An 18,722-nucleotide genomic window follows, 5' to 3' on the forward strand; every position below is an offset into this window, starting at 1 on the left:
TGATTGCGTGGGTCAGAAGACAACTTTTGAGAGTGGAGAGAGGGTTCTAGGAATTGATTCCTGTTTTGTATTTAGCACCAAGTAGGATCTTATGCAAGCACTGTGCCCACTGAACCATCCTGCTAGCCCACCCTTGATTTTCACAAGTCTGTGAGCTGAGCCAGGGGTCCGGAGAAATCAGCAGAGACCTGGGCAAGCTGGCGGTAGTAGGATTATGCTTCTGCGGGGCATAGCCAGTCTCTTGGCAGTGATCCTGGGAGGCTGCCCCGTTGGGGAGTCCAGAAGAAGAAAGGCCACCTAGCTCCTACTCCACTTTCTCCCATTACTTACATTGTGCTGGCCGTGTTCCTACTGTCTGCATGGGGCTGGAGATCATGATTAAAATAATCAGTGTTTGAGGAAGCCACAGCGCTTCCAACCATTTTTTAAAGAAAGCATTTCCTCTAAAAGACGAAACTAGGAGAGAGCACAAAATTGTCGGCCGCCGTAGTGGATGGAAATGATTGTGGGTAACTTTCAGTTATTGAATTGCGCTGAATAAAGCTTTTCATGGGTAGGCTGTTTAAGGCCTCCTGCCTCCTCCCACCTGTGCTTCAAGGAAGAAGTCTGTAGAGGCCTGGAAAACCAGCAAAACCTTCCAAGGCCATTCACCGTGACAGAGCCAGTCTGCTTTGGAGCTAAGCGCTGCATCTCAATATTCCTGGTACTCGTTGTTGGCTTTCAATAGTTTGTTTTGTTGTTTTGATTTTGCAACAGGGTCTCATGTATCCTGGGATGTCCTGGAACTTGCTATGTAGTCAAGAATGGGCTTGAACTCTTGACCCAGCTGCGTAGTTACAGGCGGGCACCCTCATGCTTGCTTTGTGTGGCAAGGGCATCGAATACAGGGTTCTGTGCAGGCTAGGCAAGCACTCTATCAAATGAACTGCATACTTAGCCCCAGGGGCTTGATTTTTTGTGGAATGATGCCTACCAGTTTCCAGGGTGCTTCTGCGGTTGTCCCTGGAGGGCTTTTCCAGATGTGGTCTAGTGTGTGCCCAGTACAGATGCGTAGATCTCAAGTGGGCAAGTTCTGCTTGGGAAGGGAATTTTAGCATGCCATACTAGGTTGATTCTGGAAACCCAGAAAGATTGACATGTTCTGATTCAGCACACTTAATAGTTGTATAGCTTTCAAATGAAAAGGGCTACAGAGAGAGTGAGCTGTCCTCCTCTAGAGCACTGTGCACGTGGAAACTGTGTGGGGACTGGAACTCTCGGCCCCTGGTTCAGGACCACTCTCAGGGTCCTCAGATCCTAGCACCCATGGTCCTCACCTAAGCTGGCAGAGCAAGCATTACCTACAGAAGGTACTTGGGTCTGGGCGCCTGCACAGATGTCAGGCACAGAGGGGACAAGGTCAGGGTCTTAGCAGTTTTCACTCTCATTCTGTATTCACCAGCTCCTTCCCTGCTCTTAGAACTGTGGTGTGTGTGCGTGCACATGCACACACGCACAAATGTGCTCATGCTCATAGAGACCAGATTCTGCTATCAGGTGTCTACCTCAGTTAGTTTCCACCTTTTTTTTTTTAAGACATGGTTTCTCACCAAATCTAGAACTCTTGTTTTTGACTAGACTGGCTGGCCAGCAAGCCCCAGGGATCCCCCTGTCTCTGCCTCCCCATACCCAGCTTTTCATGTGGGCAGATCAAACTTAGGTTGCCATGTTTTGCACAGCAAGCACTGTAGTGACTGAACCACCCCTACCCCTGATAGGTGTCTCTTTAGCTACCCTGTGAACTTGTGACTAAGTGACTGTCCCTAGAGAGCAGGACTGTAGTGTGAAGAGGTGGACTAAGGGATGGGGCATACGGTTCAGAGTGTGAACATTTCTGCACAAATCTCCAGGAAGGAGGCGTGGCAGTTTTCTCTTCTGTTCCATCCCATTCCTTTCTATTTTTCTGTCTGTCACAGCCATGCTCCTCGTTTTCCAGGTTAGGACACTGGGACTTCGTCTCTACCGCAAGCCTCTGATTTATCCCCCAGAGCTCTGGTGCTGTCTTTGGATTCCCCTCATCTTGAGTTCTGGTTTTCACTCCATGAATACCCCAGGTAACCTCAGAGAGGCTCTGTCCGGCTAACTTCTCCCCTTCCTTTGCTCTTGAAGCCTTCTACCCCTAAACTACTCTACAGGTCTGCGTTTTGAAGTTAGACTTTCTTTTCTGACTTACTCTCTCTATCTCAACTATGTGCGTTGGGGGGAGTCATTTAACCTTAGACTCCAGTCTTGGCTGCTGGTTCCTTAAGTAACATGGGAATCCTAAAAGGATTATTGGGGATGCCAAATCCTAGAGTCCTTGGAAAGGACTTGCATGGAGCTTGGCGTGTAGTCACCACTCAAATTATTGAGCTATGTTTGTTGTTTTGTTAAATGTTACTACTGTCTCTGTTGTCTACTGAGAACCTGCCTGGGCTCCATAATGCCCGCAGTGGTGGTTTGAGTGTATTTGACCCCCATACGCTCATAGGGAGGGGCACTATTAGGAGGTGTGACTTTTTGGAGTGGGTGTGGCCTTGTTGGAGGAACTGTGTCACTGTGGAGGAGGGCTTTAAGGTTCCTATGCTCAGGGTACCTCCCAATAAATCAGTCGACTTCCTGTTGCCTCTGAGTCAAGATGTAGGACTCTCGGCTCCAGCACCACATCTGCCTGCATGCCACCATGCTCTGTGGACTGAACCTCTGAAACTGTAAGCGAGCCCCCTCGATTAAATGTTTTCATTTGTAAGAGTTGCCGTGGTCATAGTGTCTCTTCACAGCAATAATAACCCTCACTAAGACACTCACCTTATCAAACCTGTCCTCTGCCAGACTTTGAATTCCTTCTGCCATCAGTCCTTACCCATTACAGCTTAGGGAAGGGCCTGGGGTCTTGTTTATTCGCCCTCTCTGGGTCCACCGTCGCTATGCTGCCATGCCCTAGCCACAACCTTTTCCATTTCCTATGTTGTAGACTGTCTTTTTCATTCACTTAAAACCTCCAGCGTGCAGAGAAAAACAGCTCCTTTCTCTTGTCTGGGCAACCATCCTCTCAGCACACACCCAAGGGTCAAGAGGAACCTTTGATTGCACCCACTTTACAGCTCAGTTGGATCTGATAGTTCCAACAGTGCCCCCATGCTTAACCTCCCACGTTTTTGCCTGTGATGGCATGTTTGAGAATTGATGTGGAACTTGCTTGTTTTTTTTTTTTTTTCTTCTCTTGGAGGCAGTGTCAACTCAGGGTCCTGAAACTGAGTGACCATGGCTCTCAGCCTTGAGTTCACCCAGAACTTTTCTATGTGATGTGAGGAATGCAGGTTCATTTTTCATGCAGCATACATGTACACATACCAACGACAGTATATAGTAGAATATGTATCTAAATATTGCATCTGCACACCTTATAAATACATATTAGCCTTGTGTGTCTTACAGCTATGCCTACAGTTACATCTGTTTTTAGGAGAGCTATATCCCACCTTTACAGCTACATTTCCTTCTATGTTTTTATTTATGGACCTTTATGTTATATATGTAATTGAATTATTAAACTCTCAATTGAATTATACATGTAAATAAGGGCAAAATCATAATCATGTTTTAAGTGAACATGCCCACATAACAACATTAGACCAACAAATTGAACTACATCTAAGAATTTAGATGCCCTAAATCACCCTCCCTTGAAAGATGATCACTTCCCTAATTTTGAGCACCACTGGTTAGTTTTGTCTGTGTGTGAATTTTATATAAAAATAACCGGGTCAATGAGATGGCTTAGCAGGTGTCCTAGGGTTTCATTGCTGTGGAGAGACACCATGTCCATGGCAACTCTTAAAAAGGAAAACATTTAGTTGGGGCTGGCTTACAGTTCAGAATTTTAGTCTGTTATTATGGTGCGTCTGGTGTGCAGGCAGACATGCTACTGGAGAGAAGCTGAGAGTTCTACATCCAGACAGGAAGGCAGCAGGAAGAGAGAGTGTGCTTGGGCCTGGCTTAAGCTTCTGAAACCCCATAGCCCACCCCCCAGTGACACACTTCCTCCGACAAGGCCACACCTCCTAGTAATACCACTCCCTATGAGCCTATGGGGGCCATTTTCATTCAAACTTCCACAGTAGGTAAAGGAAGTTGCCACTAAACCTGACAACCAGAATTCAATTCCCAGGACCTACGTGGTGGAGTGAGTTGTCTGTGATCTACATGTGCATGCACACAAACACACATCAAATGATTGAAAAAGATGTAACATAACTTTAAAAACCATGTAGTATGCTATCCATTGTGTGTGTGTGTGTGTTTCCTCATTATTTAGTTTCTGAGACTTCACGTGGGACCAGTGGTCACTCATAGTGATCATGTGCTCATTTATCGCTGTATATGTTTATGGTTTTAGAAATGGTGCCAACACGAGCTGTCACACACGGTTTTTAGTGAGCATGTGCTACGTTTATGCCTAAGAGCTACTTGCTGTATCCAAGGTTCAGTACCTAAAAATAATTAAGTTTATTAATTCTATCATGTATTGCAAATTCTTTTAAAATATTTTATAGGTAATCAATCACATCAAGTGCAAATGGTATCTGTGTTCCTTGCTAATCTTTGTAGCTGTGGTTTCTTTTTTTTTGTGGCACTGGCTAGATGCCCTCACAGTGTTCTGAGGTTGAGAAATCTCTGCTGGTCCCAATGTCGTGTTGGTGACCTTATCCAGAATGTGCTCACTGTTCTACTCAGACGGACAGTGTTGATGGGGTGTGTTGAAGACTCCATTGTCTAGTCTAAAAGTCATTTTTATTTTCTGATTTTTAATTTATTTCTTACATCTCGGATAGATGTCAAATTATTTTTCTGCATTCTTTGTGATATTTATATATTTTTCCCTTTAACACGATGAATTTCGCTAGTTGATTTATAAGATATTAACCTTACTAAAAGCTAAGAATAAGATCACTATTTTACGTCTTCTGTGTGCACTGATAATATTGATTTGATGATAATTCTTAGGGTTTTATGTCTATGTTCAGTTCTATAGTTCTGTCTCTTTTTTAAAACATTATTTTTTATTTTATGTTTCTGCGTGTTTTGCTGCACGTGTGTCTGTGTGTGTGCCTACCTAGTGCTTGCAGAAACCAGAAGAAGAGGCTGAAACCCATGGAACTGGTTGTGAGCTGCCACGTGGATGCTGGGAGCCAAACGTGAGTCCCCTGGAAGGGCAGCCAGTGCTACTAAGCCATCTCTCCAGGTCCTTGCCCTCTTTTCTTACCAAGTTTTGGCATCACTATTTTGTTTTTTTGGGTTGGTCCTCCCTCTAGAATAAGATCAAGTCCCCTTTTCTGTACTTGGGACTCATTTTCGTACGATTAACCGATTGTATTTTTCCTCCTCATATCTCTAGAGGATCTGCTTCCTAAAAGTGACCTGACTCCATATCCTTTATAGGAAGGCAATTCTGCTAGATTCTTTCTTCTTGATTCCGTTTTAACAATTCATGACTGTTAAGACCTTTTAGTTACCATACAGAATAATTTGTTTCACCTTGACATACTCATGTGTGTGTGTGTGTGTGTGTGCATGCGTGTGTGTGTGTGTGTGTGCATATGCATGCACGCGTGCTGTGTTCATCCCTGTCCTGTTACCTCCCCCCTCCTCACTCCCACCCCTTGCTGTCCCTTTTCTTTTTGTCCTCTTTCATATTACTTATAGTCTTAAATCTCAGTTCTGCTTATGAGAGAAAACCTGTGACTGTCTTTCTCAGTCTGACTTCCTTCTCTTCACATGGTGGTCCATTTAGTTCCATCCGTGTCCCCAACAAAGAGCATGGTTTCATTCTTTGCAGCCGCACAAAGCTCTCTTGTGTTCTTGAACCACATTTCCTTCTGAGAATTCCTTCATCTTAGCTTGGGCATTTTAGGATATAGTGATTCTGGATAATGTCTGATAGTGTTTTAAACCTTTATGACATCAAAATTTATATTGATTCCTAAAATATCACTTGTATGTTTGTTTGCTTTTTCTTGATCAGTCTCACCAAATTTGTTGCTGTTATAACAAACAAACAAGCAAACAACCTCTTAGCATCTTGCATCTTCTGTATGGTGTCTCTGTTTAGTTTTTGACTGTGTTTTTATTCTTTTTAATCTTGGAGTATATTGTTTTGTTACTTTTGCAACTTCCAAATGTTACAGTTTAATTCATTAATTTTTGAAGTTTTTTTAAAACATAAAAACCTAATCTATCAATTAGATTCTTAGAACTAAATTAGCTTTCAGAAGTTTTTAATATGTTTAGCTCTAAATAACTTCTAAGTTTATTATTACATTTCTTTGTTCAATAAGTTACTAAAAAAGTTTTGGTTTTTTTTTTAGGTTTATGGGAATTCCTTCCTTCCTTCCTTCCTTCCTTCCTTCCTTCCTTCCTTCCTTCCTTCCTTCCTTCCTTCCTTCCTTCCTTTCTTCCTTCCTTCCTTCCTTTCTTCTTCTTTGAGACAGGCCCTTTTATTAGTAGCTAGGATTCCTGGAATTCACTATACAGTTAGGATATTCTTGAACTCATGGCAGTCTTCCTGACTCAGTTTACCTAGGGCTGGGATTATGGTCTTAAATCACTATGCCCAGCAGGTATTTGTTAGTGGCGTATGTGTGTGTTTGGGGGATGAGGGTTGAGTCTTAAATGCCAGGGCTTACACATAGACGTCAGGGGACAGCTTTCCAGAGTTGGTTCTGCTCTCCAACTGTGGGATCTGGGAATCAAACTTACGTCATCAGGTTTGAGCATCAAGTGTTTTCACTCCGTCAGCCATCTTGCCGGCCCCCGGTAGGTATTTTTTTTTTAAGTTGTATTTTTAAGAAAAGGTTTATTTTTATTATTTTTAATTGTGTGTGGATGTGTGTGCTTACATGTGGGAATACATACATGTGTGAAGTGCGCATGAAAGCCAGAGGCATCTGCTTCCCGAGAGCTGGAGTTGCAGGTGGTTGTGAACCACCTGACGTGGATGCTGGGAACTGAACTTGGATCCTCTGGAAGAGCAGCCAGTGCTCTGAATTGCTGAGCTATCTCTCCGTCCCTCAAGTGATCTTTTTGTTATTGATTTAAACAATCGGATTTTGGTTGAAGGTGTGGTGTCCTGTATTTTCTGGTATCTGCCGCTGCTGAGAAATGGTTAAGTCTAATTTTCATTTGTGGTGAACACGCTTCAAGAATACCAGTTTTAAATATACTCTACTTTACTGATTTTAAATATATTCTTTTTATTTAAGGTTGCACAGATATATTATAAAGAGCCTTGGTGTGAAGGTTTTATTGCTTTTATTTTTATTTGAGGCGGGGTCTCATGTAGCCCAGGTTGGTCTTGAACTTGCTGTGTTGCTGAAGCTGCCTTGACCTCCTGCTCCTCCTACTTTGACAGCATTGGGATCATAGCTGTCACCCCTGTGACCAGCTACAGTGTTTTTAACATAGATTTTTCCCTGGGATTCCCAGAATGGTAAGTTGATTTTCCCCGTTGGTTCTGGAAGACTCACAGACCATTGTTCTTATGCTCTATTCGTCCTACGCTGGGTCCACTGAACTCCTCTGCTTCTCTGTGTTTTCGCTCATCCTCTCTGCTGAGATGCAGAGAGGTTCTCCAGTCCTCTTCAGTCTCTTTGATCTTGGTGTTTATTATTTTGTTATTGTCCTATAGTTGCCATGTAGTTCAATTATTTGAAGTTTTTTTTTTCAAATATGAGAATGTAATCTATCAATTAGATTCCAAGTACAATCTATAATTTATTCTGTCTGTCTTATCTAATCTTGCGTACGGATATTGAACATCATTTAATTGAACACTTATTTTCTATTTCATGTCTGATCATTGTGAAGTTTGAAGCCTGTGGCTTCAGCTCTGCCCTGCACTGTCTGTGCCGATTGTTCATGGTGCTTTGTTTCCTGGGACGTGTTGTATTGTCTATTGTTTTGTTTTATTCTGTTTTCCTGCGATTTTATTTATTTATTTATTTATTTATTGGAAACTATCCATGTGAATTCTTTGAATCAAATGTGTGTTTCTCTAGCTACAATATTTTCTTTTGCCCATTTGCTGGAATCAATCTTGATTTGTAAAGTCTGAATCTTTAGGATCTAAACAAACCACCCATTCATCTTGAAGCCTTTCTTGTGGCTCCTCATTTTTAGCATAAACCTTTCCCCTCCTACTTCATACTAATTTTTACAACAGGTTCTTGGGCTCCTTTCTCTCGAGTCCTCCTCAGCTCAATGCCTCCTGTCAGCCTCTGTTCTTTGGTGCGTCCTGGATTCATTAATGACACCGAGCTTATCCCTTGTGCCCAGCTACATTATGAAAGCAGTTCAGATTCTTCCTGTTTGTCAAATGCCTTCTGGGCAAAAAATAATAATAATACACATGTTCTCTTCTGAGTGTGTCTTAAGATTTTCTTGTTGGTTCACAAATACATGTCAAATTACTTGTGAGGAATTCTTAGCAAAATACGTTTGGGTTATTTTCAACAGGGAGACTGTTGAACAGGGTGCTTGCTCTGCTGGAAAAGAGAGCCCCAGCCTCTTCCTCTTGTGTTCCTGCTTTAGTAGCATGACTGTTCCTCCGGGCAGAGGCTGTCTGTGGTCTACTAATGACTGTATACAGAAAACAAGAAAGAAGAAACACTGGGATGGGGGTGGAGCTTTAGGTGGTAGAGTGCTTGCTTAGACTGCACGAAGCCCGGGGTTCGATCCCCAGCACCTCATAAAACTAAGTGTATCATCGATACTGCCTGTAATCCCCTCAACTGGAGGGGGACCTGGGTGAAGACAGGTGCAAAAGGATCAGAAGTGTAAGGCTCCTGACTACATAGTGAGTTCACAGTGGGAGGGGGGGTTGGGGTGTAAGAGAGAATACACAGCAAGTATTTTCAAAGCGCCACTTCCTTCCACACATCTTCAGGGATATTTTAAGCTCAAACTTATATTTATTCTGGTACAATTTGCTGCTTCAGCAAATGCAAAACCGTGCCATGAATCAAAACAATAGGAGTTCGTTTCTTACCAATCGAAAAGTGGGGGGACCTGGTTAGTAGATGCCTCTCTCTCTCACTGATGATTTAAAGCATTTTGCTTTGAAAAGTACTGCCACTTTCAGCCCTAGGTCACCATGCCTGTTTGGATCCCATCAGCAGGGACAAGAACGTGGTGACCCCTGAATGACTAGCTTTTATTGGCCAGGCCTACATGCAGTGCAACCCACTTCCTCCCATTCTATTAGCCATATTTAATAAGAGGACCATATTCAACTGCCAAATGGATTTCTGGGAAATGTAGTCCATTTATTACCCAGGAAGAGGAGAAACAGGCTGTATATATCCTATTTCTTCGCTAAACTTCAGTTCCACCTGATTTCTCAGTTCTTTGAACCTGTATTCTTGTAATTAGTACCATTTGAGTGTATAATATAATTGCCCCTAATTAGTTAATGTTTGCACAGTCTAAAGCACAAACTGTGTAATATATTCCCTTAAGGAATGACTTCTGTGCCCCAGCTTCATGTAGCCCAGGCTGGCTTTGAACTCACTGTGAAGCAGAGGATAACCTTGAACTACTGACTCTCGCCTGCCCCTCCCTAGTACGAGGCTTACAGGTGTCCACCTCCATGCCTGCTCTGTATGGTGCTGTGGCTTGGACCTGGGATCCATACATTCTAGGTAAACCTGCTACCAACTGAGCCCTGCCCCAGCCAGCATGTGCCAGCCTATTGAACATGTCTCCCACCACTACGTTTTGAACATACAGGGTGCTTGTAAAAAGCAAAATTTCTCCTTGATAGAGAATATTTTTCTTCTTTGGAGATGCCTGCTATCGTATTTAAGACTATAGAATTATAGTCACAACTTATTCTCTTATTCCTTCAAGTTTTGTTGAGGCTTAAAATGGGTCAGAATAAGAACCTAGGGGAAAAGTTAAATCCTTGAAGTCTGGAGAGAGTTCTGCAGATCACCGGGGCCCAAATCTGTTTCTGTGGTTTCTTCTTGAGTGCTGTGTTGAAGTGCTGTGCTCTGCTTCCTCTGGATTGCTCTAAGAATTGATCACTCAGCTGCCAGCATTTGCTGAGGTCTCTGAATGTTGGCACCGTTGAGAAGCAGAACTTGGGAGAGATGAGCTGTACTGATACGGCCCCGCTGTAGCGAGAGTTAGATAAGGGAGTGTAGGTAGACAAGCTACTCTAGGTGTGGAAAGACCTTTGCAGTTGACTTTGATTGATACCCTGTTGGTCAGACCCTGGGTTATTTGTAGGACATAAAAGAAAAAAGTAGGTGGCAGAGATGTCGCAGCAGGTAGAAGCAGCAGCTGTGTGAGCCTGGAGCACACGTAAGAAGCCGGATGTGGTCCTGTGCATCTGTCATCCCAACATTCTTAATGGGAGAGGGGAGGCAGAGAGGAAAATCTGCCCGAAACTCACCGGCTGGCGAGCCTGCACGATGCAGCTCAGCAGAAATAAGACGCCATGCCTCAACAAGGAGGTAGCAGAGGTCCCGTCCCTGAGGGCTGTTCTCTGACCTCCACACACAGGTACACTGGTGCCCACAAACCACACATGGGTGCACATACATGCACACACTAAGGAGAAGAGAGCTAGGCACTGCTTCCGTCTTTTAGGAACCCTGTAACCCTTCACCCTTTTGACTTTAGGCTTTGCTTAAGGGGCAAACCTCTGTTGAGGCCAGAGTTGAGCAAATTCACAACAGGACCTTAGCTCATGATTATTCCCCAGAAACACAGGATGAACTGGCCCCGAGGCTGCTGGCCTCATGGCTCCCCTGTCCTTGAGTTAACTCATGGCTTTGTTGTTAGCCTCAGTGTTTCCAGTGCTTCATTTTTATTTTCTGTTGCTTAGTAAATGACAATGACATATGGACTGGAGTTAACTTGTTGGAATCATGTTCTGTTTTTTTTTCACTGAGTGGCTTTCTTTCTTCACTGCCGTGTACTATGGATGGGAAAGTCCCCTGACATCGCTGGACCGCTGATCTCTTACCCACCTGCTAGGATGTAAACACCATGCATGTGGCAAATCACTTTATATGCCAATAAAGCCTGTGTTTTGGAAAAATGTTGGACTGTTTGTATCCAAAACATTGTTTGGAATCAAGTCATCTAAAATACACAGATTAAGAATAGGAAGTGATATCCTGAATAGCATCATTAAAATTCCAGGAAAGGACAGGCTGCAAAATACAAGATGTGGCGAGGCTATAATTAGGCAGCCACACCGCTGTGTCTGATTGAGAATAATACTACTTCTCCTTGGACTCCGTTCCAGTCTAGCCTAGAAGAGCTCTCTGAAAACCACCCAAAAGGCAGGGCTAGCCTCCTCAAAGGCCAGTACACCAGGCCCTGCACTACTGTGTTTTACTTTGTGGAATGGGGGATAGAATTTTGTACAGAACAAAATATAGTATTTTTAATTATAGAGGAAGAAAAGGGGACACCAGGGCTGGTCATATCTGGATTATCAGTTTCCTCTCAACTCTAAAATTTCGCATACGTGCATTGGTACACAACACACACACATACGCGCTAGCTCACAAGTTCTGTCTTTTTACCAAGTCTCAGGCATTCCTGAAATGCAGGATTCAGGATCTGACAGACTGGTATCACAGTGGGTTCCATCTGCTGATGCGGCAAGGCTCTTGGGAGTCTCTTCCCCAGTGAGTGTTTGCTCATTTTTCTCTTTAATACCACACAGCGCAAAGGGAAGAGACAAGAACTCATACGTCTCCCATGGCCACCGTGGTCTTTAGCTGTTTATGCTTAGCAGACTGCTTCCTCTGTTCCTGTCAGTAGCCAGACATTCTGATTTGTTTGTGGTGATTCTGGCCTGTGCCCACTGATGGGGTAAAATCCCCAGGAATTCCCGTTTTCATCTTCAGAGGCGTCCTCGTTTTCACGATAACGTTTGGTCACCTGGTTTGCATTGGCTGTCAGTGTCTGATATTAGTAGGTTAGTTTGTTTGGGTCTTTTCTTCCACTGAGAAAAAGTTGCTTAAAATTAGAAAGGAAAAACAAGGAAACAATCCAGAACTCAGTTTGGAGTACTGGCGCTCCATCAAGGCAGTGAGGAACTGTAGAACCACGGATGAAGGGGAAATCCAGAGAAGTGAGCTTTGGTGTCTGTCTCCTGTGATTGGTGTGACTTTGTTAATCAATATCTATAGTTCCTTTGTCCTGAGGGTTAAGAGGTAAGACGAACAATTGGCCAGAGAACTGAAAGGTAAAATAAAAACCTAAGTTACCTTTTAGAATACTTACTGCTGCTAAATCCCAAGGGAGAGAGCTTTTAGGGGTGGTGGAAATGGCCTTGGATTGGATTCGGCGATGCCGAATGGTTGTGTGACTGAACTCATTAAAACCTGTAAATGAATACTTGCAGTTGGTGACTTGAATGGTGTGTGAATGGCATCTTTAAGGGTGTGTAAGTGGTACCCTACGCTGTTTCAAAGTCTAAATGGATGGATTCAAATAAAGGAGGTGCCAGTGAAGAGAGAATTGGTGAATTAGAAGATAGAGCCAAAGAAAATAAGCCCTGAGGCTGGCGTGTAGTTCTGTGAAGAGATAAAGAAAAGGAGACAGAAGAAATAACTGGGGGAAGGAGATGTGAAAGATTTTGTTGTTTCTGTTTTGTTTTGAGACAAGTTCTCACTTTGTAGTCCTGGCTGGCCTAGAATTCTCTATGTATGACAAGCTGGATTGAATTCATGGAGATCCACCTGTCTCTGCCCCCCCCCCCCAATGCTGAGATTCAGCACACAAGTCACCATGCCCAGCTCAAAGGTTTCATAACCCTCTTTTATTGTGGGTGTGTATGTGTGTAGGTGCACATGCTGTGACCTGTGTGTGGAAGCTGGAGGAAAGCTCGTGAGAACTGGTTGTCCTTGACCATCTGGGCCCTTGGGATTAAACTAAAGTCATCAGGCTTGGCTTATCTGCTGAACCATGCCATGGCCTGGAGAGTAGTTGAGAAGCCCTAGAATATAGAGCAATGTAAGTAATAATAATAAAAAATCCAACATAGCAACCTTTCTGAAAACAAAACAAAAGCAAACAGCAGTTAGGATCAGAGGGATGGACAATCCTTTGCCTTAAGGGAGTAACCTAAAGACTGAGGGCCAACTCTTTAGTGGAAGAATAGAAGTCACAAGGAAATGAAGCTGCTCTCTCTGATTGCTGAATGAAAACAACTGCTTATGTTTTGTATCTAAATTTTTCAAGAATGAAAAAAAAGTCCATGGTATTAAAGGGTGATGTGCACTAATCTGTACTAGGGACAGACGAACTGAAGGGGGTCTGTCCCACAGAAGGAATATTGTTCCAGACGAATGCTCAGAGAGGCAGGAAGGAATGAAAAGCAACAGAAACAACCATTAGTTTAGTAGATATTGACTACATAAATAATGACAATTGAGCCCTGTGGAGCTTAAAATAGACAGGGAATAAGATAAATGATGAAGGAGGAAGGAAGTGAAGTTGTTCTGAGCTCCTTATAGAGGAAGTGATGAAGAACTAATTTGTACCAGTCATTGATAAGGATGCGTATTTTAAACTCTAGATAATCATTAAAAGAATGATGACCAAACCTACAAACAACAAAATGAGAGAGATAAGCTAGAATAGTGAATAACTAGGTAATTCAAAAGGAAGTTGAGAATGGGAATAGAGTAGGTGATTACAAATTTTCAAAAGGATATATTTAAAACCAAGTGTGCCAGTGATTACATTAAGTATAAGTAGACGAAACTGCCAGCTGAAAGTCAGAAGATTATCAAATTGGACTTAACTTGGTACTCTGCATTCTGTGACTTAGGGAGATGCGGAGGGTCAGGTGTAAAGGATGTAGAAACATGTATCGCACAAAATAAACCAAAAGAAAGACTATAAAGCTGTGTGATATGAAACGGGTTCCCAGTTAAGGCATGACGATGTTCCATAATAAAAGAATCCAATCCACTTCTTAAATGCACACACACATTGAGCTGTAAGACCTACAGGGATAATTAGGGGTATCCATAGAGTTAGAAATTTAAACATCTCTCTCTTGTTGACTGATGTAATCCACAATAAAAAAAAATCAGTAAGGCTAGACACAGCTTGAACAAAGCTAATTCGCAAATATTATCTAATTATAGCATCTTGCAGTGAATAAATGTACACGTTTGTTTCAAGTGCACATAGACTATCTACCAGCATCTTTCATCTGCTGAGTCATCAAGCAATTTTTACATTTCAAAGGAAATCGCAGCCTGTTTCCTGACCATGGCCACTGCTACCGTCTGCAACAGTTAATGTGGAAAAGCATCCCGGAATGTTTAGGAATTTAAGTGAGGCTGAAGCACGCCTCAGAGGCTAAAGCAGGTGCTCTAGAAGCCTGGGTTCAGTTCCCAGCACCCACATCAAGTAGCTAACGAAGGCCTGTAACTCCAGTCCCGGTGATCTTGATGACCTCTTTCCACCTCTGCAGACCCCTTCACACATGACGTGTGCATAAACTCGCACAGGCACACACATGTGAACATAAGTAAGGCTTTCTGTGAAAGGAAATGTAAGTGATCGTGGATCAAAGAAGACGTGCCAGAGACTGGAAGCTTGTGACAATGGAAACTGTGACATCAAAGTCTGTGAAATGCAGCTTTTAAAATCTTTATATCCTCAACTGCATATGTTAGAAAGGGAGAGAGAGAAAATAAGTCAGCTTTCTCCACATTAATTTCAATAAGTTTAAAAAGGGGAAAAAACAAAGCCCCAGCTGGCTCTGGCGACACGCGACTATTGTTCCAGCTACTCATGAGGCTGAGGCAGGGGGATCTTAAGTTAGAAGCTTTCCTGGGCTTACAGAGTTCAAGCTCAGCCTGGGCAGCTTCATGAGACCTTGTCTCAAGATTGAAAAGTAAGATGGGGCTGGGGAGATACCTCAGTGATGTGGCACTTGCCTAGTTACTTACAACCAGCAATTAAAAAATACCATAAAACAACATTCCTTGAATTTTTTTAAAAATAGGTGGAAGGAAGGATATAAAAGGCGGGATGTGTGAGATAGAGCAGACATCAGAACCAAAGAACTAATAAAAACGAGGAAGTCCTGATGGTGCCAGTCAAGAAATAGCACCAGCAACGAATGTGTGAGTAGATCGAAAAGACAGGAATGGAGTGTCATGAATAACCCATAGTAATATATTTGAAATTTTAGAAGTAATTGACAAATTTTTTAAATGCTACTTATCCAAATGCGTATAAGAAAAATAACAGTCTGAGTGGTTCCATATCTACTCGTATGAATATGTAATTAAAAACTTTCCCATAAGGAAAACTTCAGAGCCAGATGGTTTTACTGTTGAATTCACCAAATATTTAAGGAAGAAATAACACACATTTTCCACCAACTCTTCCAGAGAATAGAAAAAGCAGGAATACTCCCAACTTGTTTTAAGAAGCCCACAGCATTTTGATTCTAAAACCTGACAAAAATGTTATAAGAAAGGAATATTCCAGGTCGGCTTTTCTTATGTATGTCAATTTAAAACACTGAGTTGGAAAGCACTAGAGAATGGCTTGGCCATTAAGAGCACTTACTGCTCTTGCCGAGGACTGTTCCCAACACCTACAGCAGGCAGGTCACAACCACCTGGAATTCCAGTTCTGGGATCTGACGCCCTCTTCTGGCATTCACAGGCATCTGCACTCATGTGATGTGCATACACTCACAAAGGTATCACACATCCACAGTGAAAAAAAATCGATTTTAGCCACGCAGTGGTGGCACGTGCCTTTAGTTCCAGTACTTATGAGGCAGAGGCAGGTGGCTCTCTGTGAGTTTGAGGCCAGCCTGGTCTACAGAGAGAGTTCCAGGACAGCCAGCTCTACATAGAGAGACCCTGTCTCAAATCCAAAGTAGAATACTAGCCATATAAATTCAGCAAGAGAGCGCTATACAAAGATCAAGTTGACTGTCTTTTGGAAATACAAACCAAGTGTGATTATTTGACTCAGTCAGTGTAGATATAAACATTAACAGAATGAAGAAAACAACAATATGATCAGTAGAAAACATAGGTGACATAGTCCAATATTTATTTCTGTTAATGAAAAAGGAAAATTCTTAGCAACTAGTAGTAAGCTTCTTACACTTAGGAGGAAATCCATGGAGCTGTTTTGGGTTGTTGAAAGGTCGGATGCATCATGCTTAGTTGATGACGTGTTAAAACTCTGAGACAGAGAGGCGACAGGCACACACGCTCAGGCGGAGACTCTCTCCACTTCTAATTGTGATTGAGTAGAAACCCTGGCTAGTGAAGTGAGACAAGGAAGAGACAGAACGGCTTCCGGATTAGAAATAAATGGGTAAGACTGGAGTGACTGTGAGATTAAATTACTGCATATAAAGAAAGCACAGGAGAAACTTTAGTTAGACTGTTGGGGCTGAGAGTGAGTTCGCAAGTGTCTAGTTTCATCGTAAACATGAGCAAGTCAGTGGAAGTCTGGCTTTTCACTAACTAATAGAAAATGGGTTTGTGCTGGAGTTTACACTGGAGGAGGAACGATCAAGAACCTAGGGATAAGTCTAAGACACAAAGACTTGTCTATTGAAGACCCTTAGCTATTATCGAGATTAATTAAAGAAATGGCAGGATGCTTATGAAATGGAAGACACACGTTTTAAAAGATGTCAGTTGATCTTAAACTGATGTAGAGTCTGTAATCCCATCAAAATTTAAAAAGAGTTTGGTGTCTGTGAAAATATATGATAATCCTGAAAGTTATATGGGAACACAACTCCAAGAATAGACCAGACATTCTTGAAATAGCATAAGAAAGTTTTATTTTCACAGATATTCAAATTCACCATTATGCCTGAATAATTGAAAGAAAGGTGGGATTGGCCCAAAGCTAGACAACAGTAGAACAGTGAGAATAAACAATCCCAGGGTCAACTTGGGCACATAGGACACAGTGCTGTGACAAACATAGCCCCACAGGAGAGAAAGATGTGATGTCATTTATCTATTTTTATTTATATGCCTATATGAGACATGTGCACCGTGCGTGTGCAGGTGCCTCAGAGACCAGAGGAAGGCATCAGAGCTTTTGGAACTAGAGTTATAGGTGGGTGTGAGCTGCCATGTAGATGCTGGGAACTGACCTTCCACAAGAACAGTAAGTGTTCTTAACTGCTGAGCCATCTCTCCAGCTCAGGACAGTTACCCTGTGATGATTGGTTATAAGTATAGAAAAATAATACATTTTGACCATGCCTAGATCCATCCCAGCTAAATGTTATATACAAGTGTGAAGAATAAAAAATTAAAACCTCCAGCAGTTAATCTAGGATAGTTAGTGTAGTCATAATTTTGGTTGGAGTGAATTTACAGGATCCAGTAAGGCCAAATAAAAGGAAAAATCAGTTCAAATTGAATTAATAAGAAGGAAGAATTTAGTCCATCAAAACATAATTAAGAAAGACAGTAAAATTCAAATTAGAGATAGCTGCAGCATGTATAAAAGGAAGATTAAAGATGCCAAATAGAAAAATGAGGAGGTAGGGGCTGGAGAGATGGCTTGGTAGTTAAGAGCACTTACTGCTCTTTTAGAAGATATGGGTTGGATTCTCAGCACCTACATGGCAGCTCACAACCATCTGTAACTCTGCTGCAGGGAGATCTGATGCCCTTTTCTGGCCTCTGTGGGCACTGCACTGCATGGTACACATGCATGAAGGCAAAATACTTACACACAAAACAAATCTTCGTGAAAAATGGGCAAGTGGATTATACAGGGACTACACAGAGAAGGCTGGAAAAGTTCATTAAGCACAGAAAAAGGTGCTTATGTTTATAAATCTTCAGGGAATTATAATTAAATCACATACAGCTGGGTGGTGGTACACACCTTTAACCCCAGCACTGGGGAGGCAGAGGCAGGTTTGAAGCTAACCTGCTGTACAGAACAGAGAGAGAGAGAGAGAGAGAGAGAGAGAGAGAGAAGCCAGACGCCACAGGCAATGTGACTCGGTGTCTTCCACGATGACTTCAAACATTGAGTTGGCTGGCGTAGACTTTGGGAAGCAAGACTCCTCGTCCACTGGTGGTGGCAATGTGCTCTGGTGCCACCACTTCAGAAAATCAGTTGCTACGAGTGAGCAGTTCTGTCCTGGCACAGACTCAGTGAATAACTGGATGGGAATCTGCCCCAAATTATAGATAGACGTGCTCCTAGTAGCCTAAATAGAACATTACCCAGCATCCATCTGAGTCTAATAAAATGTGAACCTGTGTGTGCACAACTTTTACGGTATAGTTATGCCAATGAAAATGATATGTCAAATTCATTTCTGATTTTTATTTTTTATTTTCGAGACAGCGTTTCTCCGTAGCTTTTTGGTTCCTGTCCTGGAACTAGCTCTTGTAGACCAGGCTGGCCTCAAACTCACAGAGATCCGCCTGCCTCTGCCTCCCAAGTACTGGGATTAAAGGCGTGTGCCACCACCGCCCAGCTACTCATTTCTGTTTTTAAGATTTATTTATGTATTATGTATACAGTGTTCTGGCATGTAACACTCAAGAAGAATGAACCAAATCTCATTACAGATGGTTGTGAGCCACCATGTGGTTGCTGGGAATTGAACTCTGGACCTTTGGAAGAGTAGCCTGTGCTCTTAACTT

The 18,722-nt window shown here is 42.5% G+C and overlaps 1 protein-coding gene across 5 annotated transcripts in view; it reads left to right on the forward strand.

Moving 5' to 3' along the window:
• Foxn3 (forkhead box N3) overlaps positions 1-18,722 on the forward strand; it is a 370,612-nt gene that overhangs the window by 5,486 nt on the left and 346,404 nt on the right. The window contains exon 2 of one of the 5 annotated variants that reach the window (XM_075948298.1): positions 1,976-2,093. The exons of the other annotated variants lie outside the window; for them this stretch is intronic. The gene's annotated coding sequence lies outside the window, so the exon portion shown is untranslated. The remainder of the gene's footprint in view (positions 1-1,975; positions 2,094-18,722) is intronic. 5 annotated transcript variants of the gene reach the window in all.

Source organism: Microtus pennsylvanicus, chromosome 14 (genome assembly GCF_037038515.1).
Source record: "Microtus pennsylvanicus isolate mMicPen1 chromosome 14, mMicPen1.hap1, whole genome shotgun sequence".
Taxonomy (NCBI): Eukaryota; Metazoa; Chordata; class Mammalia; order Rodentia; family Cricetidae; genus Microtus; species Microtus pennsylvanicus.